Raw genomic sequence first — 27,429 nt, forward strand, 5'->3', positions numbered from 1 at the left:
TGCAGGAGATAGTTTAAGCAATTGTTCTTGAATGCATTTTTCTTGTATTTTGGAAAAGGGGATAAGATTGCAATGTCTAAAGTTAGTAATGTTAAATTTCATTCTTTGTGCAGAAAGATAATGTGTTACTTTTTCCAGAGAGCTTGGGAATGTGGGATTCCTGGACTGACCTATTTATGAGGATTGAGACAGAGAAGGCAATGTTATTTGCTGCTATTATAAATTTAACTTGGAAGCTGAAGCAGAGCATGGTCTGAGTTTGTTTAATAGTTGTTTTATATAGGACGTGGGCACAGGTTTGCAGGTGAAAGTGGATGCAGTGACATGTGGTCACTGGGCAGGGTTAGTATTAGATGTTGGAGAATCCTTGGTTAGAGATGCTATACTATCTATAAAATAAGAGTTGAATTGTATTGTTGTTCTGAGTGATGAGTTACTGGGAGAGGGGTTAGGGTTGAATTATGACCAGGATACAAGATTTCTTTAACAGATGTCTAGAATTTTTTTAGGGTGTGTTTACTGTTATTCTTCCAGTTACTATAGTATACATTTTGTCTTTATTACTTTGATTTTAGTATGATTGCAAAGCATTCTGAAGTATTCAAGATATCGTGGTGGATTATATTTTTGCCATTCTTTCCATACTTTTTCCTCTGTCCTACATTAGTATTCTACTCTTTTTGGATAGCCAGCTTTCATTATTTGCTTTAAGTGCCTTCCTTCTAGGAGGTGTAAGGCTATGTAGGATATTCAGGAAAGTTATACTGAATTAATTTACAGCATCATCTAAATGGAGGATTTTTAGGAAGTTCCTGTTTATAGATAATGGGTTAGTAATGAGGATTTCTGGGTTAAACTTGGAAAGGTTGCATGTCATTTTATAAACATGCTGTTTAAGTGGATATGTGAGATGTCTGGTTGTATAGATTGGGAGATGATCACTGAGACAGTCAGACATTGCACCTGAGGTGGTGTATTTGCTAGGTTCCGATAAAAGGATCCAGTACAATAGGGAATTTGGTGTCTTGTTGTAATGTGTGAGGTTATTAATTAGTTATGTAAATTCAAATACATTCATGCTACATGTAGGGGAGTTGGAGTTTATGTCCAGCCAAATGACATTCACATCACCTAGTAGTATTATTTCCTCTGGAACTGCTATGGATATCCAATGTAGGATATCTTCCAATATAGCTGTATTGTCACCAAAATATATGTAAAGAGAAGTAATACATATTTGTTTATGATTGTTTAAATTCAGGAAAGTAATAAAAAGCTCTTTTGAACTGAATTTTGGTATTGGTTTGTTATAAGGGGAAATGTAGTGGTTGTTTTGAAATATTAAAGCTGTAACACTACCTTTCCTCTTTATATGGTCATTATGGATAATATTATAGCCAGGAGTCATTCTTGCTGGGTTTAAGTTAAGTTTCAGTTACAGTGAGAGTATCAGACTTATGTTGGATAATTCAGGCATGCAGTTCAGCAGTTTTATTTCTTATGCTTCTAACGTTTATGGCAGCAAAAGTTAAATTACCAGGTTATGGGGTTGACCATTGTAGGATTAGAGTAATGTATGGAAGAGAATTGTCTTGAGGTTCATTATGATTGGCAGGGCCAGGATTAGGGTGAATGTCTCCTCCTAAAAGGATTTTAGTACATTGGGGATTTGCTGATATTTGTTTTTGGAGAGTATTTTTCCATTTAATTTTGTTTTGGTTTGAGTTGAAATGGAGTTAATCAGTCTGTATTTGGAGTATAGGTAAGGGTCATCATTAAATAGGTTTGGTGCGATGTGTGGGGAGGCAGTATGAATAGATGGCTGGGACAAAGCTGGAGATATGTTGAGAGCTATTATAGAGGCATGATAAGATGAGAGATGGCCCAGTAGCAGAAGAAGAATAAAGGGTAAGCTGAGTAGTTGCATGATTAAGTAAAGGGATTTCTATGTTATAGTTGGCAGGTAGTGGGGAAGTAGGGATCAAGAAAGAAAAAGAAGTTGTATGACAGAAGCATATTTAGTTGTGGCAGAGTCTGAAAGTTTATAGAGGGTAGGTAGAAAAAAGTATTTTCAAAGAAGGATGAGAGTTGGTTGTCCTAGTATATTACTTGAACGTAAGGAATGAAGGGGTTACAAGGCTAGAATATGCAAATGTAGGTAAAATAGAAAGACATGAGTGTTTCTTTGGGAAAAGTAGAAGATGCAATGTAGACTAGATAAGTGCTGATAGGGACGGGTGTGACAATGAATGTATATAGTGCAAAGCAGTATTCCACCCTCAGGTCAAATTATAACAAAATGTATTCAATTTATAGCCCATACAAAGCAACTAAACAGAGAGGGGCAAAGTAGAACAGGTTTATTTCATTTCCTGAATGGAGAAACCCCTCAGTCAGGAAGAATAAGTAACTGGCATATAGAGAGTAATCTACTGGTCAAGAGAAGGTACATTGGCCAACTTAGTAAGTGGTCCTTAGAGTGCATAGACATCTCAGTTGGGGAAGAGTTAAAAACTAATTTCCTGCACAGGCAAGCACATATCTGACAAGATGAACTTAATACAGAGCAAGGTTCTTCAATTTAAATTCTCTTACTTTGTGCAAAAACAAAATTATCAGTGGAAATGTTTGGAAGTTGGCCCTTGTTACAGAGATTATGTAGTATCTGGGTGGGATGTATTGACCAGAGGCTCTAAAAGGAAAGCAAAGAGAAAAACTCTACTAAACTATCATATTATATTGAGTGAGTCAGAGCAAGAGAATATGGGGAAACTATACAAATGGAGACATGATAAAAAAGCCTATAAATGAATGCTGTAAGTAGGTTAGCCAGAGGTATACTGATAGAAAACCACAGTAATACAGTGTATATATAGTTATCCTAACATAGCACTACACTGATAAGAACAATATAAAACTGACACCTAATAACATTTATAGGATTAACCTATATAATAACAGAGTGTTTTATATATATCATAGGATCATAGGAGGTTGCTAGGCTAATGTCCCTGGGGCCCTTACAAGACTAGCCAAGAGTTTATCCCCCAAAAGAAACCTCAGTCAGCACCTGTTCCCCCTGTCAGTGAGGGACACAGGTGGAACACCTGGGACAAATTTGTGGTTCCCCATCCACTCATCAAGGTTGCAATTGAAGAAGATCAGTGAGGTGCTCTGTTTGACATGTATGGGAAGTCTATTCCAGGGTTGATCTCTGCAGCCTGAACCAAGTTTCTGTGACCGCACAGATATCAGCATCTTCCAATGCAAGGAGGGCTTCCAGCGAGTCCATTTTCAGGTTTAGTCTCCTCACATTAAGCAGCATGACATTCAATTTGCTTTTTGACAGATCTTTTATGTTGGAAGGTTTGTCTTTGGGACACTGCCTGAAAAGGCACAATGGGAGAGGCGAGAGCCTTGGCCAGGATCCGGAAACTCGGTGGTGACAGGTGAATGCCATCTCTGGCAAAACAACAGAAAATGTCATTACATACGTGCTAAAGGGCACAGGCCTACCATACATAAAGCTTATATTATTTGAATGAAACTGATACAAATACAGCACACTACCAGGGTATATTCTTTGTTCTACACAGTCTTAGAACAAACAGAAGTGAAATAACATATGACACTTATCTGCACTGTGAGGAATATGATGACTGAGTGAAAGAGGATAGTTAACAATTCAATATTTGCAAATGCAGTTACTTTAAATTAGAAAGCAAATATTTGATATGGCACAGTGAAATACATTATTCTATTAGTCGTATCATACCATTGTGATTGGTTGATTTATGACACATTAATACCTTCTCATCATATCTGGATGTGGCCATGGTGTACTTATGTTTTTCAAATACTGTTTTATGTATTGAAATAATTAAGTAATGTGCCATGCCATTGATTTAATTCTTTGTGTTTTGTTTCCCTCAACCTTACCCCGCTTTTTCACACACATAAATATATAAATAAAATGACCATAAGCACAGGGAACTAGACTTGCTAATGGGGTTCAGCCCACCATACCTCCACACGTGGCTGAAGTGGCATCACCACAGACAGTACAGGCACCCAGCACATCTGGGTTAAAACCTGTCAGTGTTGCATCCACAACTCCTGCCCTACCTGTTCCACCTATGCCAGGTATTTCTGCCCTGGCTGCTAGTGCAGTGGTACCCTCCAGGAGCAGTAGTAAATGAAGTGGCAATTTTGCAACTCATCAAGTGCTGACAGGGCTGATGGTGGGCATTATGGAAAGGGGCTACAGTTCCACGACTTGCAGGGTTGAAAAGGTTCTGTATCATATTGCCAAATGATGCCACATGCAGTACTGAGCCTGGTAACTGACATGGGTGATAGTTATGACAATAATGAGGGTGAAGACTAGATTCTCACTGTTCTCAAATTGGACATAGATGTGCTTCTGAAGTTTCCTCCCTATCGCCAGTAATGGTGCCCCACAACCTGTTGTATCCATCACCATCCCTGTCTGTCTTGTATATCCTGAATATCTGTGTGTGCTACCTAGCATAATAACCTGACCCACTTCCTCCTAACAATCTTCCACAACATTCATCTGTCTCCAAAAAAGAAAAAAAAATGTGCACCTGTCCCACATAAATTAATAAATAAATAAACAAAACAAATAAATAAATAAAATAAAATAAAATAAGGTGAAATAAAATAAAAAATGACACTCGATACATAGTTTTCCACTTCACCTATGTGCATCTTGACACACTTGATTTTGTCCAAATGGCCATAGAACACTGTCTGCTGTTACCCTTCCCTGTTGTGATGACTCACAAAAGTCATGAAAGTGTATGTACAAACTTCATTTATGTTGTGAAGAAGTAGATAGCTATGATACTGTCTCCTCACTCTCCTGCAACTTCATGTATTCTTTCCTCTCTGTCCTACCCCGTGCTTGCCACCCCCATTTTCACACCTGTCCTATCAAACTTTTTTTTTTCACATTTAATCTCATCAAAATAGAATCACATATAATACACATGGCCAGAAATAGCCCATCAAAAGCCTTTGCTCTTTGTTCTCACCATTTGCTCTGAGATTGTCTTTGTGCACCACTGCTGAGTGATAGTGGGTGCCATTTAACTTCTTCTAGGAAAAGATGAAGATTTTAATTTCAGCCATAGTAGTCTGTTCAGATTCATGCAAATGAGCTTAAATCTTCTGCTGTATGGAAATACAGAGTAAAAGCAGACTAAAGGTACCACTGTGAAATAACATCTGTAACATGTCTTAGGATGCTGGATATAATAATCTGTAAGTTCATATGTGGCATGTTAAGGTAATTTCCCTGTTTATAGATTGATGTTTTTGCATTGTATCATGGGTTTGGTTGCAGTTGTAGGTCAAATTATTATTTTGCGGTGTTTTATATTCCTATTATATGGTTAACTGCAAAAGTCTATATTTATCTCCATATACATTTCATTAGCAGACCATTTGAATAGTGCAGCAAGAAAGCATTTGCAAAAACATCCATCCCCAACAGGGAGACTTTATAAAACACCCTTATCTTGCTTGTAATCAAGGAGCCTCAATCCTCACCACTGGCAACAGTGGGGGACGTACACTGGGAGGATGACAGGTCCACACACAGTATTTCCAGGTGCAGCTCTCTGCATCAAGTGCAATTTCCCTTAAGAGCACACAGAAACCACAGTCAGTCCGTGGCTGGTTTCTCCATCTTTGTCCAAATAACCAATAAGACTCAGCTATAGAGCTGAGATCTCAGCAGAGCGGCTAAGCCGAGACCTCCAGCACCCTCTCTGTTCAAGCATTGCAATGTGCCCCTGCTCAAGTAATTCACACACACACACACACACACACACACACACACACACACACACACACACACACACACACACACACACACACACACACATCTGGGAAAGGTGGGCACAGGTTTACTAGCTATGTCCCTTTTGCCCCGACTCAAAGGTAGTCATCACTGCCACCAGCCACTCCTTATCAGCTACTTTAAGGCCCTTAACAAAGGGTGTCCAATTTTAATGCGTAATGTTACTATCAATACTCTCAATACAAATGGTAGTTTGACAAAGAGCAAGGCTATTAGGAATGGCCCATACAGTGGCACCAAATAAATATACAAGTACTCTCAGAACTTAAATATCTCTAGACAGATCAGCCAGAATGAAATGTTTAAATATGTTTGATAATAAATAATACAAGAACAAGAAAATACTCTGTATATAATTACAGTGACATTGAAGTTCAAAATCACAGGAAATATTTAAAACAGTATTGCAGGACCGTCTCAAATAAATAAAGAAAAACATCTAAATTAAGCTTTGCTATATTCTTGACTATATCTAAGAGAATTACTATAACCTAGAAACTTACTCAGAGCAAGGCAGATGTGTGCTGAATGGATCTTGTCAGGTCCAAGACAGAATGCAGAATGCTGTCTCTCACAGAGAGTTCTTAAATTAATATCTCAAATATTACTGCTTGGATACCTTGCAGAATAACATAATTCTTGCCATCTGATTCTACCCCAGGTAAAATCCCCACTGTTGAAAGCTAGCAGTATTTAGCATCCACCTGTGAAAATACATAGACAAGGGACTTTCCTCAAATTTTTGCAGATCCTGGAAGACATAAAATAATAAAACACTTCCAAGACAATACAAAAAAACTTCTCAGCGCAGGCATTGTGTCTGTTGCTGACTAAAACTAAAATATAACTTCTTTTTTATGGACTGACCATATAATAATTTAATTTCAGCTATTTTTCTGAGGTCTTGTAAATTAACCTCTTGTATTCCAGTTTCCCCTGTTAAAATATATGCATTTAAACAGTTACAATAGTGTATGCACGTCTGTTCTATTCCAGTAGGGTAAACTGTGGGTACATTTCAAACAGCACTTTGTAAAATACCTCTTCAGCACACATCTGTACAAACCATTGTATATGACATATAGCTCTAATACATTAGTAACACAAACATCTTATATGAATCATGTCACAAATGACATATAATTATTTACAAAATTCCAGGTAGCAGGGCTGGCAGTATCTCCTTTTGTTACACTTCTATATAAACCATGTTAACATTCATAAATTACATATAATCATTTACAGAATTCCAGCTAGCTGTGCTGACAGTACCTTCTTTGTCATACATACATTTTCCTTTTCTACAATCTACTGTTATAATAGAAATTTGTGAAATAGGGCTTCCTTTGTAGTGTGGTTAGATAATACTAGAGTCTGTACATTTTTCTGGGGATATTGTTAAGTTTCAAATCCCAAAGTATGCTCAAGTGTTTTTGAATATTTAGTATGAGTCCTGTGGATGTAAATTTTGGCTATACATTCTCTTAACAAAACATTGTCCTGCTGCTGTATTAATATGCTTGCTTGCTATTGTGAACACTGTCTTGTATAGATCTTTCTTGAATAATTATGATGCCAAAGCAAACTATAACACAACACAAATATGTGCAGAAATGAAACATGCATTAATATGTCATTGTGTATGCATTGTGTATGTCTGTCATCAACTGTCCACATCTTCCCACACCTTCTGTTCACCAAATAAACATCACTGATTCAAAACTGTTTGCATAATCCATGTTCCCACCAGCAATAATGTTTGCTCCCTCATGTGTTTCATAATACACTTGTAGTATACATATAAGGATTGAAGAACTGCAACTGTCATGTCAAATGTGTAAATGATGACACCTAAAACATCACCATAACACATATCTGTTCTCTATTCAATCAGATTTGGATGTTGTATGTGTATACTGCTTATATAATTATATAAGTGAAAGTCGGCAGAGCGCACCATATACTACTGCTAATTCCCGTTCTAAGTTCAACAAGTCAAGATATGATTATACGTGCTCTAATACTTTGTCAGCAACATGGAAATTGAGCTTGACAACACTGTGCTTCAGACAGACAGTAAAAATATTTTCAAGAAATAATTCTTTGTTTATGTTGGGCAACATCTGCATGTCTTCACTGAATGTATTGAGTGATGTTGACTCAGTTAAGTAAGTCTGTTAGAGTATGTCTGCACTCCAGTAGTTAAACTTGCAATTGAGCTACAATGGTGAGTAACATTTTCACACATAATCCATCACTCTTATTCTGTAGTGCACTGTTGTATTTAGGAAGTGTATGTATTATCAATAGCATTTTACGAGCACAAGACAAGACAAATGACACTGACACTTTTTACAATTTCCATGTAAACATCCCAGAATGAACTGACAGGAATGCTTGACTGATAATCTGCTGTTTACAATTGTGATTGCCATTGACATCCCATACTGTGAAACAGGTACATGTCCCTCATAGTAACAAAATGTGCATGGATGACAGTATAGAAATCTTAACAGAGAGGTATGTCACTACATGGGCATGTACAGTGCTGTTATGTTGGCCTGTCCACACACATACATTATAAAACCTGTGGTGCACAGTACCAGCTATTTCAAATAGCTAAGTACAAATGTGAATTTTCAAGTCATTAAACACAGATTTCTCCTGTAGCGCTTGCAACTAATGCTGTGTTTTCTAGATTGTGTAACTTGACAGATAGGAGGTTCAGTTCCCAACATGGGGAGCTTGTGAGTGTGTGAGGGGTCTAGTGAAAGGTAAACTACACCTCTATGTCAAATGTGCTGCATTTAATTTTGGACACAGCTTTCTCTGCACTTTATCCTACTTTTAAAAGAAGCATCCTCTCTGCAACACACAGATGAGGTCACTAGGCCAAAAGTGCACCATTCCCTTAAAAGGCAACCTTAACCTGTGGTGCTTACAACTAATACTGTGCTGTTTAGATTGTGTAGCTAGATCTGTAAAGGATTCAGTTCTCTCCATGGGGAACTTGTCTGCATGTCTGCAATATCAGGTACCTATAACTTCCGAAATAAACATGTATCAACCTCCAGTCGGGGGGGGGGGGGTTTAATCTGGAAGAGTATTCCACTATTCCATCATCCGATTTTTACCTCAAGCATCTTTTCTGCAACACACTGATGATGTCATCATGTCAAAAGTGCACTGTCTTCCCCTAAAAGAAATTACTGTGCTCTGTAGTGTGTATAACTAGTTATGTAGCTAGTTTGAATCTGATAATGGTGAATTTGCATGTCTGTGAGGTTCTAGTGTCATGAAATTAAATTTCCAACAAAAGATGCACTGTGTCCAGTCCCACTCAAGATAAAACTTTAACTTTAGGCACAGCTCCCTCAGAAGATTATCACACTTTTAACACAACCATCTTCACTGCATTAAACTAATGAGGTTATCATGTCAAAAGTGCATACTGAGCCCTTACAAGTCAAACTTCTCTTGTGGTGCTTGCAGTTAATTCTGCATTCTATTCTGCGTTCTATCCTGCTACTACCTGGGCGACTGTCCGATCTAGCTAAACTGCAAGTAATTCTGCTTCTTTAACTGTTTTAAACTGTTTAAAGTTGTTTTTGCACCTGCACTTTTAAAGTTTGCCCTGTTTGTTGCATTTTCTTGTTGAGGCTACCCACTCAAGTGCGATAGCCTGTGTTACATATGTATTGCACTTTCTTGCTGTTTATTGCAAAAAAGAAAAAAAAATATCCTTGTTTCCCATCTTTCCTAGAGTAGTCCAAATACAGGCTTTGCTGTATTCCGGACTTTTGGAAAGTTCCTGTGTTGCCCATTTCATTTCTTGGATAAAGGGAGGCTTCTTTGTTCACCAGTGGCAGTGGGGAGCTTGGAGCAGCGTATCTATCCCTGGAGGAGTGTTCCCAGCACAAGAATCTGGTAGTCTATTGGCCATTTTGGGCCATTTTCTAGCTCTTTCAAGTCCCCCTGTATAAAACCTGTTTTAGCGCGGCTTTGCGAGATTTTGCTCATAGTGCAGCATCATTGGGTTTAAACCATTCTCGGCTCCACGAAGTCTGCTCTTCACTTTTTCCATTACAACTGATAGAGTTCTCATAATAAACACCCTTTTCCCACTCTAAAGCCTGGCACTTGCTCACTAAAGCAATTATATAAGTCAGCACTAAAAAATTAAAAGCAATACACCCTCACAAACTCCCCTTAAGTACTTTGTTCCCCATTGGCCCTTTTTTCAATTATAAAGGAATTCCCAATACTATTTTAGCATGTCCAAAGGTCAGTTGTCAATCTCCTCTCTGGTCCAGCTGGTGAATCTGGGAATCTTGAGGCAATGTTATAACTGCCTCATGTACACAGACAACCCTCTCCTCCTCCCAACAAATTCCAACACATGTGAGAGATGCAACCATATAGCCAAACTGGACGATAAGCTCTCTCAACTCAGTACTGGTGTAACCAGTGAGGAGGAGAAGGAAACCACACTCTCTACAATTCCAGTCTCACAAAGACCTACCACGACAGCAAACCAAACACATAAACACACAAAAACATACTCGGAGGCTCTAAATAAAAATCTGCCTAAGCAGCAGAGACCCAAAGCAGACACCCAAGCAACCGCTACCCCAAAACAAAACACATGCAACACATAGCTCACAAAGCCAGTGTGCCAAACAGTCACAGCCCTTAAGGCTAAACAACACACCTGATACACTTGTAATAGGTGACTCTATCGTCAGGCACACTGACGTCCCGCTCACCAGGCTGAACAAGGAGAAGGTCACGGTGAGCTGCCTGTCAGGTGCTAGGATCTATCACATAACACAAGCACTCAGGTCACTCCAAGGTAAGTACAAATATGACTCGGTCATCGTCCATGCTGGTGTGAATGACCTGAGACGTACCTCCCTGGACTACATGAAAAGAGACATAGAGGAGCTCTCTGAGCATGTAGCCCAGGCCGGTATGACCCTGACCTTGAGTAGCATCTTACCCTCACCAAGAATGATGCCACAATATGAAGACAAGATGATCAATTTCAACAATTGGCATAAGTATTGGTGTCATTCAAAGGGGATCCAATGCCTGTCTGCCTGGGATGACATACTCGACAAGCCACGATGCTTCGCTAGGGACGGCTTGCACCTGTCACCCCTGGGCTTTCAAATATTGGAAAAGGCTCTTGCCACCCCCATAGTGCCTTTTTTAGGCAAAGCTCAAAAGACAAATCTACCTCCATAGGTATCACAAGGGATAAGAAACTAAGAGTAATGCTACTCAATGCCAGAAGTCTAAACCTCAAGATGCACGCACTCAAAACTCTCCTTAGCATGGAGAACATCGATATCTGTGCAGTAACAGAAACCTGGTTCAAGGCTCCCGAGAGCACCCCAGCACTACCAGGTTATACCTCATACCATGTTTTTCGGCCCCAAAATTTGGACCGAACCACAAAAGGAGGGGGAGTATCAATATTCGTCAAAGATACCCACACCTCCAGGTTGGTGGCACAGCACAAAGCATCAGAGACTATCCATGTGCAACTAACAGTGGGTAAAACTGCCTTCCAGTTTATAGCCTGCTACAGACCACCCTCCCAAACCAATGAACCCCACTCAGCCTTCCTGAGAACACTGGAAAATATGAAGGTCTCTCCAAACACAATTATATTGGGCGACTTCAACTACCCTAACATAGACTGGGAGCATTACTCTAGCTCCAACACCCTAGCCCAAAGGTTCCTAGAATTTATAAACACAAATGGTATGGAACAACTTGTTGCCACTCCCACAAGAGGGGAAAACATACTGGACCTGATCATTACCAACATGGGGACTCTATGCTCCAGACCAGAAGTGTATCCCTCAGTGGTAAGATCAGACCATAAACTAATCTCACTAGATATTCACATCCCAACCCCAGCCCCTGCCCAAAAAACCACAGTGAAAAACTTCTCTAAAGCAAATTTCACACTCCTCAAAACCGAGGTGAAATCCTTCAAAGCCCCTGGGCCTGTGGAAAATACAGCCCAGACTGCAGAATCCTTTATAAATGCATTCTATGAACACCTTCAGGAATGCATGGATCATGCAATCCCAAATAAAACCAAGACCCAATCCTCCAAGGTTAGGCATCCTGTCTGGTGGACCGCAGCCATAAACAAACTATACAATAGAAGGAGGAAGCTACTAAATGATAGAGCAAAATCCCAAAAAGGGAAGGCATCTCTGATCAGTATTAGCAAAAAACTACGGGCGCTCATAAAATCGTCTAAGGCCAGCTTCGAGAGAAAAATTCCACAGGACACTAAGGATAATCACAAGGTTTTCTTTAGTTATGTTAGGAACCTGGGTGGGAATTCCCAGATATGCTCAGAATTAGTCCAAAATGACAAAAAATACACCGAACCCACAGACATTGCCAACATCCTAGCTGACAGGTTCAGCGCAAACTTCTCCCCCCCCTTCCCCACCAAAAGGGCAAATATCTATCCCAGCAGAGTGCTGCCCCCCTGACATCTTAGATGTTCAGGTAAGAGCCGCCCTCTCCAAAGCAAAAAACACAGCATCAATGGGACCAGACCATGTCCCGGGCTGTGTCCTACATGAACTCCAAGAAGAACTAAACCCAAAAATAAAACTACTGTTCAATCTCAGCCTTACTACAGGATATGTACCCAAAGAGTGGTGTACAGCAACAGTGGTCCCTCTCCACAAAGGTGGTGCCTCAACAGATCCTGGAAACTATCACCCCATAAGCCTGACTAGCTTGGTCTGCAAAGCTATGGAAAGGATCATCATGGACTTCATAAATAAAGATATTGGGGACCTACAGACACTGGATCCTACCCAGTTCAGCTTTGTTAAGGGCAGATCCTGCCTCTTAAACCTGGTCGATTTCTTTGAAACAGTCACCAAGGCCATTGACAAGGTGAAGGTGGTCCACACAGCCTACCTGGACCTTCCAAAAGCCTTCGATACAATACCCCACTCGGGCATTATAGATAAGCTCACCAGCTTAAATATAAACCCCTATGTCACTAGATGGGTTGCAAACTGGCTCAAGGACAGAACCCACATGGTTAGAATTGCTGGAGCCATGTCAGACTCCAAACCAGTTACAAGTGCCATCCCACAAGGCTCAGTCCTGGGACCTCTCTTGTTCGGTATATATTTCTCGGAGGTACAGGCTAACACGGAAGGACTGTGGCTGACCAAGTTCACAGATGACTGCAAACTGGGCGCCATAATCGACTCTCCAGCCAACACAAGCATCCCCCAAAAGGGCCTCATAGAAACAGACAGCTGGTGCCAGAGCCATGGCCTCAAGCTAAATGCCAAAAAGTGTATAGTCATCCCCTTTGGCAAAAACAAAGTGCCCACAAATTACCACATAGGTGGCAATCCATTAAGTACGGAAGAAGTAATTAGGGACTTGGGTACCCAAGTTGATAGCAATCTCTCATTTGACAACCACGTGGCCAAAGTGCTTAGAAAAACATTTTATATAGCCCACCTAATCATGAAGGGATTCACATCTAGATCAGGGGAGGTCATCGTGCCTCTTTTCTCATCCCTCATCAGGCCCATAATTGAGTACAATGCCCCTTTTGGGATGTACCTTACCAGACACCTGCAGCAATTGGAAAGACCCCAAAAGTACCTCACCAAGAGGATCAAAGTGCTCAAACAGATGCCATATGCTGCCCGGTTAAAGAAATTCCAGCTCTACTCAGTGGCATACCACCTGCTCAGAGGCGATCTGTGCCTGACGTATAAAGCCATGTCCAACCCGGAATTAATGGACATGCTGCACCTCAGAAAATCCAAATCCTGTCGAGCTATGCGCTCGAGAGACTTGAACCTCAGCACTGAAATAAATAGGACATGCTGGAGGGACAGATTCATAACCCAGAGGCTCCCTTCACTCTGGAATAAAATCCCAGTCCAGGTTAGGCAGAGTCCCTTATTGACTCTCTTCAAGAGGAATCTTGATGAGTGGATAGGAGATTGTAGGTTTACCCCGGGTATCATTTCTGTGTCACTATTAGACAGAGGCAGAGTATACTAACCTCGAAAAAGGGCATAGCAAAATTCATTTAAAATGGGTGGCGAAAGCCAAACACATTCTGGCTTGGCTTATAAATGCCCTAGGGCAGATAGCCTAGTATGAACCTATGAACCTATGAACCTATGAACCTATTGATTGTAAAAATAGATAGTGGGTATTGAATCTAACATTGGTTAACTAATGTGACAGTGTGTACTCTCATGTACAGTTGTGTGTACAATAATACCCCTTATGTAACCTTCCACTTAAGAGAAGTATTTTCACTGACAGAGGATTACCCTAGAAATTTGTATTATCCCTGGGCAATAAACAGTTTTGGAAACACAAAGCTTACATCATGCTACCAAAAATTAAGGATAACACAGGGCTGATTTGAGTTATCCTGTGTCACTGGCTGGTAATACTGCAATACCCCTTATGTAACCTTCCACTTAAGAGAAGTATTTTCACTGACAGTGGATTACCCTAGAAATTTGTATTACCCCTGGGCAATAACCAGTTTTGGAAACATAATGCTTATATTATGATACCAAAAATGAAGTACATCACAGTGCTCATTTGAGTTATCCTGTGTTGCTGGCTGTTGATACTGTGTTCTCTAGGCTGCATAAGTACAGATGAAGGAGGTTTAAATCCAGCAATAATTGACTACTGTGCATAGATGTTCATCTGGCATGCTGCGTAGAAAATGTTACTAATGCATGTAGTATGTGCAGCTGTGTAGTGTTACTGTGTACTTCAATCAACTTTTTACATTTTAGTAGAACATCAATGTATGAAAGAATGGTTATGTCATCCATTCAATTGTGTACAGTGACAACTGTAAAACAATATCTCATGTGGTGCATGTTCATAGGTTCATAGGTTCATAGGTTTATACTAGGCTATCTGCCCTAAGGCATTTATAAGCCTAGCCCAGAGTTTTTGTGGCTTACGCCTCCCCTTATGTTAAAAAATACTGTGTCCATTAGTTTGTTGTGCCTCTGTCCAGCAGTGACACAGAGATGATTCCCGGGGTAAACCTACGATCTCCCATCCACCGGTCAAGATTTCTCTTGAACAGAGCCAGCGAGGCGCTCTGCCTCACTTGGACCGGGATTTTATTCCACAACATAGGGAGTCTCTGGGTGACAAATCTATCCCTTCAGCATGTCCTATTTATATCCGTGCTAAGGTTTAAGTCACTTGCTCTAGTGGATCTGGTAGATTTGGATTTTTTGAGGTGGAACATGTCCATTAATTCCGGGTTGGTCATGGCCTTGTATGTCAGGCACAGGTCACCTCTGAGCAGACGGTATGCGACTGAATAGAGCTGGAGTTTCTTCAGTCTGGCAGCATATGACAGATTTTGGAGCCCCTTTATCCTTTTGGTGAGGAACTTTTGGGGTCTCTCCAATTTCTGCAGGTGTCGGGTGAGATACATCCCGATTGGGGCACTGTACTCGATCATTGGTCTGATAAGTGAAGAGTACAGGGGAACAATGACCTCACTTGATCTGGATGTGAATCCCTTCATGATCAGGTGGGCAATGTAGAAGGTTTTTCTAACCACTTTAGCAATGTGAGTGTCAAAAGAAAGACTGTCAACCTGGGTCCCCAGGTCCCTGATAACCTCTTCTGTGCTTAGTGGATTGCCACCTATATGGTGGCTTGGGGTTACCTTGTTTTTCCCGAAGGGTATGACTATACATTTTTTGGCATTTAACTTCAGGCCATGGCTCTGGCACCAGCTATCAGTTTCCGTGAGACCCCTCTGAAGGATATCTGTGTCCGATGTACTTTCCACTATGGCTCCCAGTTTGCAGTCATCTGCAAACTTTGTCAGCCATAGTCCTCCTATGTTAGCCTGTACTTCTGAGAAGTAGATGCCGAACAACAGGGGGCCAAGGACTGAGCCCTGTGGGACACCACTTGAGACCGGCTTGGAGTCTGACATGGCGCCAGCTACTCTAACCCTGTGGGTTCTGTCCTTTAGCCAGTTTGCAACCCATCTTGTGACATATGGGTTTACATTTAAGCTGGTAAGTTTCTCTATAATACCCGAGTGGGGTATTGTGTTGAAAGCTTGTGATTCAGGCAATGGTCTATACCTTGTGACCATAAGCAGTCTGTTCAAATCCAGCCATTAGTCCTTAGACTCTTTGCATCAGTAAGTCTGTGAATATGCAGGTAGGTAACAATGTTGTCAGCCAACTATCTGCTGATTACATGTATGGCTGGGGATTCCTGCTACAATGATTTATGCTCATTTTTCATACAGCAGTGCTTTATTGGATAATGACTATGTCATGTGATGACATTTGCCAATTCTGTGAGATCTACTAAGACTTTTCCTGTGGTGTGAGCATATGAGATGATGTTCTATGTTTTTTCCTTAGTAAAGCATGTGTTCGAATCCATGGTTATCCTCATATCTTGGGTGATTTCCATTCTCCTGTCACAGTGATGACTGCATTATACATCATGAGTTTGAGTACACCTATCAGCAGGCAATGTAGTATGAGAAAGACACTTATAGCAATAGTCTTTTAAAGAAATTACAGACACACATATCCCTTGCAGCAATGAGATGATGCCATGGCTTCAAAAGCCAAAATATCTCACAATTGTAGCACCACTGCCACTGTGGCAAGTTCATTCTTCCCAACATCACATAACGTCAGTCATCATATAGGAAGATATCAAAAATCTGCATTGATTGACTGTAAGCATTGCATATCCTAATGCTGTTGTGCAAGAATGACATCCACAAGTAATATAATGTGGAACATTACCATGGAAGAAACCTTCCCAGCTCTTTTATCTCATATAAATTGCAAGACAATCATATGATGTAATGACTTCACATCGGTAGAGTCTTGCTGGTTTGTTAAGATGTCTACTATGGTACATGCCATTAGTCAGTGTCTTACATAGCTTACTATTCAATTCCAACAAAGGGCAGCGTTCTATTAATGTACTGTCATTACAAAAACAACACTGCATGAAGTCATTTTACTGAATTTCTACTTCAGAGAAAGAAATATAAACTCATTTTGTAATTTTCTGGCAGTGAAATAGTTGTTCTGTGACTGTTGTCATGTGAGTGCTCCTGCGTCACATGCTTTCAGTAATGTCTGCTGTAGCATATCTACACAGATACAATTTTGGGACCAATGCTGTTGTAAAAAAAAAACAGGAACTATTTCCTTGTCTGGGAATCATTGACAGTGCAGTTGTCTGAATATTAACATAATTATCTCCTTGTCATCATTCATAAAAATCATATTGTTCACATTTTCCTCAAATGTCCTTTATTACTTCTCACATTAATTTCATTTATTTTGAGGCAAGGTCCATTGGTAAGTTGTGCGGCAGACACAGTTAATACTTATTGCTGTACAGGGTGTAGTATGATAGGCAGGGGTTTGAATCTGGTAACATCTCTCTGTCACATAACTGTGTCAGACAGGAGTGCCTTAAGGAAAAGAAGTATTTATTGTACAGTCAGAGGTCAAATTTTTTAAGGCATCACTTTCCACAGTTGGAGTTCTATACTAGGAAAGTACAATAAGCCCTTCAATAGTGTCTTTCATGATGCACACAGTATGCCTACTTTTGTGGTGTCAAAGATTGATACCCATCTTTCTGATACCATTCTTGGCATGTGTTTAAATCTGGCAAGATGCAGATGTTGAGTATGCCATTGATTGCTCACAAGCAGCACTTAATTTCCAAATAAGAATGCACTGTTTTGCATGTCTTCCTCCAAACATTTATGTATTACTATAGTTGTCTTTTTCACACTGTACACCTTTATAGGACATGAGGACTTACATTACAAGATTAGGCCTATGTTCAGACACTTTCTTATGTCTTTGTGTTATTTACATGCTGTTATGGCAGTGTTCGCTGTCATGTTGTGTGAACATGAGCGGTATACTCATGTAGTAGATGCATTCCATTTACAGAGACCTTTAACTGCTGCAATGTCAACAGATTTGTCTTGCTAATTGTCTCTTTTGTATTCTGAGTGCTATTATATTACTGTTTATGATGAACAGAAATACAAAACACATGCCTAAGATGTGTCACAGTAATATACCTCCCATCTGTGGTTTTCCAATGACAGCACATGGTAAAACATGTCTCTTTCTGCTGTGTATGACACAGCTGCTGTATGGCTCATGCCTTGTTTATACAGGATGAAGTGTAGGTTACAGCACTACAGCTAGTTATTACACATACATTCCCTGTATATATGTGTCATATTCAATAACTGGACTGTATGTGAATAGCTCCTATGTATCCACAGTTCTTGCTAACTGCTATCTCAACTCAGCATGTTAACAGCATTAATATCAAATTTAATACCTTTCCTGGTATGTTGCATTTTGTTGCTCTCACATCCTTGTTAGCATGTCCAATTTTAAGTTATGTATATGGGAAACAGTTGGAACCAGGATTATCTGTTATCACCATCAATATGGACATCTTTCTTTTTAAAATATTTCATTGTGATATCATCACATTTGAATGCATTAACTGAGTATGTTGTTTTTTGCTTTACTCTCCCCTCATACTTATCTTTGCCCTATTAACATTGTATTCTGTGCATATTCTCCAATTTTCATGTTCCCTTGCACCTACATTCTTATACTTCACTTCACCTTATTCATATACGCTGTCCATTTGTGCTGATATAATACATTTGTCTACAGGCATTGTGTGCTTGTGCTTCCCAGTGCCATTTTATGACCACCAACACTGCTGCTTGCCGCAAAATGGTGCTTGTAAATGTGTAATCACAATGAGCAGCTTGCACACGCAATGAGTACTGCTGCTCAATGACCTAACATGCTGCAATCATGTCGGTTTCACATGAAGCCTACACAACTGGTAATGAATCCCAGGACAAGTGTTTTTACATTTTTTTTTACACAACAGAGGCAATTGAGAACAATATTTACTGCCTAAGTTCGTTACTGTATTTCAGCCCCATATATATATATATATATATATTTTTTGCGGTGTTTCTTCACTTGTCAGGAATCTTACATCCTTTAACAGAAAAACATCCACATAACATTTAGCACTCCATTCCAATATCCCTATCCATCTTACAGTGTTAATAATACTGTTCACATTTAATGAAAGTACTCTATAGTTGTTGTGTTTCCTTGTTTTTACTTTTAGGGGAAATGTTTTTTTTTTTTCTTACTGTTTATCTTTCCCCAAATTAAATATTTTTCATGGGTTTATGAAAACAACAATTCTTGTTCATCAGAATCATATTTTTCACTGGCTTGAACTTTAAAAAATTGTTAGCATTAATCCCTTCTCCTGACCTCTCTTCCTGATTGCACTCTCTGTCCTCATTTTCCCGACCATAATTTTTTTTCTTCTTTACCTACTTTACTCTCTCCCGAAGGCTCTTTTGTCTTTCTTCACGTGTGTTCTTCCCTTTCCCCTTCTTTTTTGTTATTTAATGTTTTCTTGACAATCCATCGAAAAGTGTCCCTTTTTAGGCTGCCAGCATTTAGGCAGACACCATCTTGCTGTATGTCCTTTATTCCCACACTGATGCCATTGTACCTTGTCACAATCATTAATTAAATGAGAAAAATCTGCAAAAAAAGAAATATGATTTAGGCTGGGCTCAAAATGTATAATTGAACTACTTTCTTGAGCTTTAAAATAAAGAACAGCTACCAAATTGTCCCATACATAATATCTGTATTACGGTGTAATTTTCTATTCTTATTCTCACAGCTGTTCTTCTCTTCTATTTAAAACCAGTTTTATTTACAGTTTGTCGGTGCTCTCCTTTTTTACCTGCTGTCACTGCTGCATTTGTTTTAGTTACTACATTATCTGTTGCCACAAAAACAGACGCCTTCTCAGTTTTTCACTGCGTTCTTCTTTTACTTTCTGTCACTTCTATATAAGTTTTAACTGCTGTATTCTCTGCTGCCACATCACCTGGCTTCTTTTCAACATTACCATCCTCAGCACTTCTGAAAAAGTTATCATCTGCCATGTCATCCCATGAAACAGCAGAACTGTCACCTCCATCATCCTGCTCAATTATTTTTAACAGAACATCATCTGCAAGCCCTCCTAATGCTAATCATATTTACATCACTTCTTGCTTCCTTCCTTCTCCATGGAGACAGCTAAACACTGCTAATTTGTAACATCCAACATACAGGAATCTTGGTTTATATTCTGAAACTCCATGTTGAACAGATTTTTCTTCAAATTCTCACTTTCCATCTCTAAACTCTCCATGGCTTTCCTCTCATCCTCCAAGCTGCTCCTTCATTTTAGTTCTATTCCTTGCTGCTGTAGGAGCTCTCCAGCACCATATAGCAGCTCCAAAGGGTAGGGGTCTTTTATTAAAATATACATGATTACTTAATATATATATATATATATACATATATGCATGTATGTATATATTTACAATATATGCACTATAGACAATATATACAATTTTCTTTTATATTTTTCTCAAAAAAACAAGCAATCATTTTTTTACTTTCTAACCCTCACTCCAACTTTCATAACCAAAACCTTATTTTTTTTAACATCATAGCCAAACCCCACTTGTCATTAAACATAACTTCCTTTACTCTTTGACTCTATTATCCATATAATACAAAACATTTTTCTATCAATTCTCTTAACATAGTCTTTACTTTTATTCTTATAATATCCAGATTCAATCACATCCATATCTATAAGTATTATTTATTTTTGTAAATCCCTCCACATAATTTGAATCTAAAATCTTTTTCCATAACATTTTAACACTTTTGCATTCTAAAAAACATGTCTACTAGTTTTGAATTCCCCGCAGTAGAAACAATTTCTGTCTTACTTTTATAAGGCATGTTAACCTTTATTAATAATTGTTGTATTGTCAGTCTCTATAAAAAATCTTGATACTCTATTATGTTTTTATATATTACTATTCTTGCTTATATGGCATTCCTTTTTTCTTCAGGTAACCCTTTCCATGAATAAATTTGAAAACAATTTTACATAATATTATTAGACTACACTTTTCTCCTCTTTTCTGTTTTTAACACTCGTATTCCGCAACATATTTTATCTTGATAGATCTCTAAATCTCTACTACAACAACCCTTCCTTCATTTTAAAACTAAACAAGTTTAACCATTCCATTTTACACTTTAGACTTAATATCTGAGTTAAAGTAGAATCTTCATTGTTCTTTAAACATTTCATTACTCTACACAAATTCAAAGATGCAATATAAATTATTGGATTTAATAACATTAAAAATACTTTTTCTTTATGCATATATAAAATGCCCCTTTTCACTGGATTTAACCTAAAATCCCCAAATAAATGAAAACAATTACATACACTTCTTTTTCTAAAATTAACCATAAACTAAAAACACTTGCTAAATGTGTAATTCTAGCAAGCAAAACAGAGTTAATTAAATACACATTTTTTTAAAAGACAATCTAAAGGATTTCCAAAATAGACACACAGTTTTCATTTCCTCTATTTTTTTCTTTCCATTTTATATCTATAATATCTTGTTTTCCAAGCCATATTTCAAGAAATGTTGCCTTTCTTATATTAAATTTAATCCCTCCAATCAACTCCTCAGATTCTAATCCTTTACCTTTTTTATTTATTGAAAAAAAACTATCACATGAATAGTGTTGTCTAAATATTTTATCACAATGCTTGTACCTATTTTATTCTTAGCAATAATAATAATAATAATATCATCTGGATATGTTAGCAGAATTGACAACGTTATCCCTTGTTTTGAAATATAGTTCATCAATTCCATCTCTCTATTCAAATGTATAGATATCACATTCATCACTAATACAAATAATATATCAGGGTGGGAGGTTGGCATAATGGTTAAGGTGTTTACCTTACAAACATAAGGTGCAAGGTTTAATTCTCACATGGGGTAATTGGCTAGGCTGAAAATGGCCCACAAGGGCAGTTAGCCTAGTACTAATCTATTAACTTAACGACAACCTTTTTAATCCCTTTCTTAAGCTGTATATCTTCACTAAGCCACCTGTTTACTCATGCTTTAACTATACTGTACCTATAAGCTGTAATACAAACATTTTTTTTATCTTTTCACTTATATTATAAACTTCAAATATCTCTCATAATACCAAATGATGAATTGAATCAAAAGATCTACTTAAAATCCCCTACCATTATTTTTGCATTTATATTTCTGTATAATAAGTCATCTACTATGTCAATAATTATCATTAATAAATCCTGGATCCTTTACCCTTTTATACCATTTATTTGCCCCTTTACAACGTTTTTGTAAAATATTCATAAAAACTTTGTAATCTATATTATTTAATATTATTTGTCTCCAGTTCTGCAACTCATCTTTTTTCTTATAAATCTAATTACACACTTGCACAATTCTTTATACATAAAGTTTTCTCTAGCAATTAATTTAATAGTCTTATAAACACATTTTTATTATTTATTTTTAAAGTTATTAATACATTATTTTATGGATGCGTTTTCCCTGAATACGATTTTGCCATGCCTGATTGTGGTTGCTGTGATATTGCTAGTTATCTCTGCCTCGCACTGAGTTATTGTTTGAAGACTGGGAAACATTTGAATATGACTTGGTTTGCTGCAGATCTTTTGTGGAACTTGATGCAGCCAGCTGAATTCCATGAAGTATATGGAATCCATCCTGATGTATCACTGCATCTTGATTCTAATCCAAGTATAGTTAAGAAATAATCAGTGCAAAATATATAATAAAATAGCATGCTTTAAGTTTATTAATGATCAGTTGTCTTGTTAGTAAGACAAGTGATATTGTTTCCCCAATGACATGAACTACTTCTTGTAAGAGATTTTTTCATGTACTGCATGTCATTAAATAAGCTGTATGTGTGTCATTTTCAAATAAATGAGTTTAGACTAATTGTGTAAATGTATGTAGTATTATGTATAATGCATATGCTAATGAAGAAGTATACAGGCTACTAACACCCACATTTACCAAAAAAAAAATGGTTTCCACTCTGTTATACTTAACAGTAGTAAGAACTGTCCAATGTCTCATATATAGAACTTAGCAATGACTGCTTTTGTGTATCAGTGAGTGTCCATTAAGCTCCTTAGTAGTGAGCCATCCAAGCATGGAATTTAGTTATTTTGTTCATGATGCTGCATATATTGAGTGAGGATAGGGTTAGATGCTTAGCAGATGACTTGGGTTAATGTGGTGCAAGTTGGGTGGTAGGATTGGTAGTGGGGGGTTGGAAAATGATCCAGGACTTGGGTGAATGTCTCCTGAGAGGAGTAAGGTATTTTCGGAGTAGAGAAGAGTAAAGGGTGGGAGGTGCAACAAGTTAAATTTATGCTTAGATGTTATGTGGTAAGTGATGTGGGTTGCAGTTCCTATTCTATGAAGGAGTGTGTTATATGAAAGAGTGATGGAGATATTTTGAAGGAGAGGTGTATATGAGTGTTTGAGGTATAGTGAGTGGAGGTAGGTGGGAGGTGAAGGGGATTTATTTGCATTTGATATGAGAAGAGGTAGGTTTATGAGGAGAAGAAGAGGTGTGGAGATTAGAGTAAGGAATATGTTAGGATATTGAGAAGTAGTAGAAGATAAGTAGAAGCAAGTGAAATTGGTAAAGTAGTAGGTGTGAGCACAGGAGAAGGGATTAGAAGAATGTGATAGGAGAAGAGATTAGGAAAGTGTAAATAGGTTTACTGAAGCAGTTAGGGGTAATCAGAGAAGATGGTGAGAGAGAGGAGAGTTAATGCAGCAGGAATGGGGTAGGTTCAAGAGGTAGCTGGTTAGTGAGAGGAAAAAAGGGGGCAGATGTAATTGAAGGAGGTAGCAGATCAGGAGGGATGAAATGTGAGTGTAGGGGAGTGTACTAGGGGAGAAGTTAGGTTGAGAGCTGGTAATTTAGTTAGGAGTGGAGGGTAGAACAGGGTGTAGTGTGTATGCAGGGAAGAAAGAAGGAGAGAGATAGGGTGGAGTAGGTGGGAGGACTGAAGTGGAGAATCTAGTTAAACAGGAGGATAGATGATTGAAGGCTCTGGAAAGGGAGGGAAATGGTGAGTATGATAGGATAAGGAGGGGAGGAAGGGGAGGTGCTGGGGTGGGCGGGGTAACATTTAGTTATCTATAAATGTAGTGTATTCAGGGGTCGTCCTGGGTATAGTGAGGTAAACAGAGTGGGCAGAGCTGTGAGTGGTGTTCACTAAACTAGAAAAACTATCAGTGAGACCTACACATAAGTTTACACTGTGAGTGCTACAGTAGTTTGAGTGGAGAGCCTAAGGGAGTTAGAAGAGATGTTAAAGTTATTGAGAGAATACTTGGCAAATACCATTGACAATGTATCTATCTTTAATAATTCTTGACAAACCTTCCTCTTTATACTATATATGCTATCTTCCATAATATTTTCCATTTTAATTTCAAATCTTGTTTGTACAATTTTTATAAAGATCTTATAATCATTATTATTCAATACTATTGGTCTTAAGATTTTCAATGGTCTTCTATCTACCTTCTACGATATACATTTAAGTATTCAACCACATAATTCTTTATACATAAAACTCTCATTTAACCATTTCAAAATATTTAAAAAAATGCAGTTGTTTGCCAATCCCTTACATTTTTATACATTTTGTACTCTATTCCATCTGTGCCTGCAGAATAATCTATATTTACTTGTCATATAGTTCTTTAAAGAAATCTCCTTTTCCAACTTTTTATTATCTTTGTCTGTTAACTTTCTTCTATGTTCTCTTTATTATTTTTTTCTCATCTAATTTTTCTTCAATTTCCACCAATTCTAGAATTTCTTCTGTTTCTTCTCTTTCTTCTTTTTCTTTTTCCTTACTCTTATTTTAATTTTCTTTTGCAATCCATCCATGAATGTCTAATTTTGTTACATTTATAACATTTCAATTCATATTTTTGCATGTTGTCCCATTTTCCCACAAATATAACCCTTTTTGTCATGGCTACTTATCAAATGTCCTTCTTTTCCACAAAAAAAAGTGTTTTGGGTTGTCTCCAGTATTTTACAACACCCTTGTTTCCTTCCACATGTATCATGCTTGGTATGTGTATAATTTTTTCTCTTTCTATTTGTAACACAATATTACAGTCCCGGCCATCAGTCCATGAACTCCTTTTGTCATAAACTTTTATAGTGTCCAGTATTTTTTTACATAATGTTTTCAAATGTCTTTTCAAAGTCTTTATTTCTATCTCTGTTCAAAATTGTATATGACTCATGTTTTTTTGTTTCCCTGTTAAATGTTTTTATCACATTAAGATTCCATGGGTTACTATCCTTGTTTTTTCATATTATCCAAGAACATTTTTCACTGATAAAACAGTCTCAAATATAATGTCACAAAATGTCTCTTTGATAATAAGAATAAATGCTCTTGCCTCATGTGCTTTTACACACAAAGGTGCTATTAAATTATTCCACATTTCATACATGTCCATTTCTTTGTCTTCTTTACTTTTAATCCTTACCAAGAACTTACATTTTTCATTTTTTTCTGCCTTCTTTTCTGCAACTCCACTTTTACATTCTTTTACTTTCTTAGCATATGTTTTCTTCCCCATCTCACCACTTTTATTCAGGATTGTCTCTACGTCCTCCTTTTGTATTTTCTCTATAATGTCCCGCCAGTAAACATCTCCTTCATTTCCTAGGTCACTTTGCACCACCATTTCTTTAAGTAAATCATCCTGCAACCCCTCTGATTGGAGGATTGTAATTATACATCCACCATTTTCTGACTCATCTCAATCAACCAAGTTTCTCTGAAACATTTCCTCAGAATCATGCAAAAATTCTTCAGTCTTGATATTTGCTTTGTCCTTCATTTCATTCACCACTCCATCATCTCCTTCTCTTTCCATCTGCCTCCCTGTTTGTCCAGATCACCTCTGCACATGGAATGGAAACAGGACGTACTCCACCAAAATGGGTCTCACTCATGACGATGATGAGTAATGGAAGTTCCCTAATGCCCTGGCCAAATTTCCACCAGTACTTTAAATACCACAGCAGGTCTCCCATGAAAAGAGGCTATTAGCTTAGTGGGACTAACCCAGTCAACAAGGATTAATAAACTATAGCCTCTACAGTCCCAGCCACCCCCTTTAATTGATCTGGAACAAGTTCCCTCAGTCCTGTCAAAAACTAAGAATACTTCATCCATGGGCTTGGGTAACATACCAGGTTGTCTATTATCAGTGCCAAATATTGACTTTCTGAATGCCTACTTCACCTCTTTAATCCGTGCCTCTTTACTGGTTATATTCATCAAGCCTGGAAAGCAGCCATTGTACTCCCATTACAAAAGTGTAGTCCAACCATGGTTCTTGGTAACTACAGACCCATTAATCTTACTTGCCTTATATATAAAACTATGCAGTGAATTATCTCAGGCTTTATTAATCTGTACATTGGAAATCTCTTAACACTGGGCCACCATCAATTTGGCCTTGTCAGAGGAATGTCCAAACACTTTAACCTCTTTAGATGTTTTTGGAAAAGTAACTGATGGAGTGGATAGTAGTTATACAGTGTACACAGCTTATCTAGACCTGGCCAAGGCCTTTGACACTATTCTCCATACTGGAATTATTCACAGGCTTTTAAATCTGAATATTAATCCTTATATTGTGTGGTGGATAGCAAAATGGTTGTCTGACAGAACCCATGTGGTTAGAGTCACAGATGCCACTTCTGAAAGAATAAAAGGTGCTAGTGGTGTACCACAAGCTCAGTTTTTGCCATTGTCCTATTTGGTGTATATTTCTCTGACATACAGGTTAGCACTTCTGGCCTATAATTAGCTAAGTTTGCAGACAAGTATAAATTTGGTGGTGTTATTTGGTCTTCATCTGACTAACAATTGCTATAACATGGGTGAAACCATATTAACAATCCTTGCAAGGACAATGCTCTCAAATTCAATTTTAAAAAATTTAGCAGAGTTAATTTTGGTAATTAAAACAGTTTCACTTACCATATAGGAGAGACGGACCTTCAATCAGACACTGTTGTAGGGATCCTTATCATTTGACCATCATCCACAGCAGTTCAGAAAGCCACTTATCTGGCCCATTTAATTTCTAAAGGCATCTCTACTAGTTCCAAAGAAGTCTTAATTCTCTTTTACTCATATCTTAACAGACCCTTTAATGAATATAATACAACTTTTGGACATGCCACACAACTTGAGACATCAGATTCATAACCAAAAATATCAGTGGCCTCAAAAATCTTAGACTGACAGCCTTTTCTCTATACTCAGTCTCTTACAGACACCTCCACAGAGATCTGTGTCTACTGTTTTGAGCCATGAAAGATCCAACCCATTTTTGGTGTGGGAAGTGGTCAGAATAGCAGATGACAACAAAGAAGAGTTGGATG

Source organism: Protopterus annectens, chromosome 3.part1, assembly GCF_019279795.1.
Source record: "Protopterus annectens isolate FY-2018-M chromosome 3.part1, PAN1.0, whole genome shotgun sequence".
Taxonomy (NCBI): Eukaryota; Metazoa; Chordata; order Ceratodontiformes; family Protopteridae; genus Protopterus; species Protopterus annectens.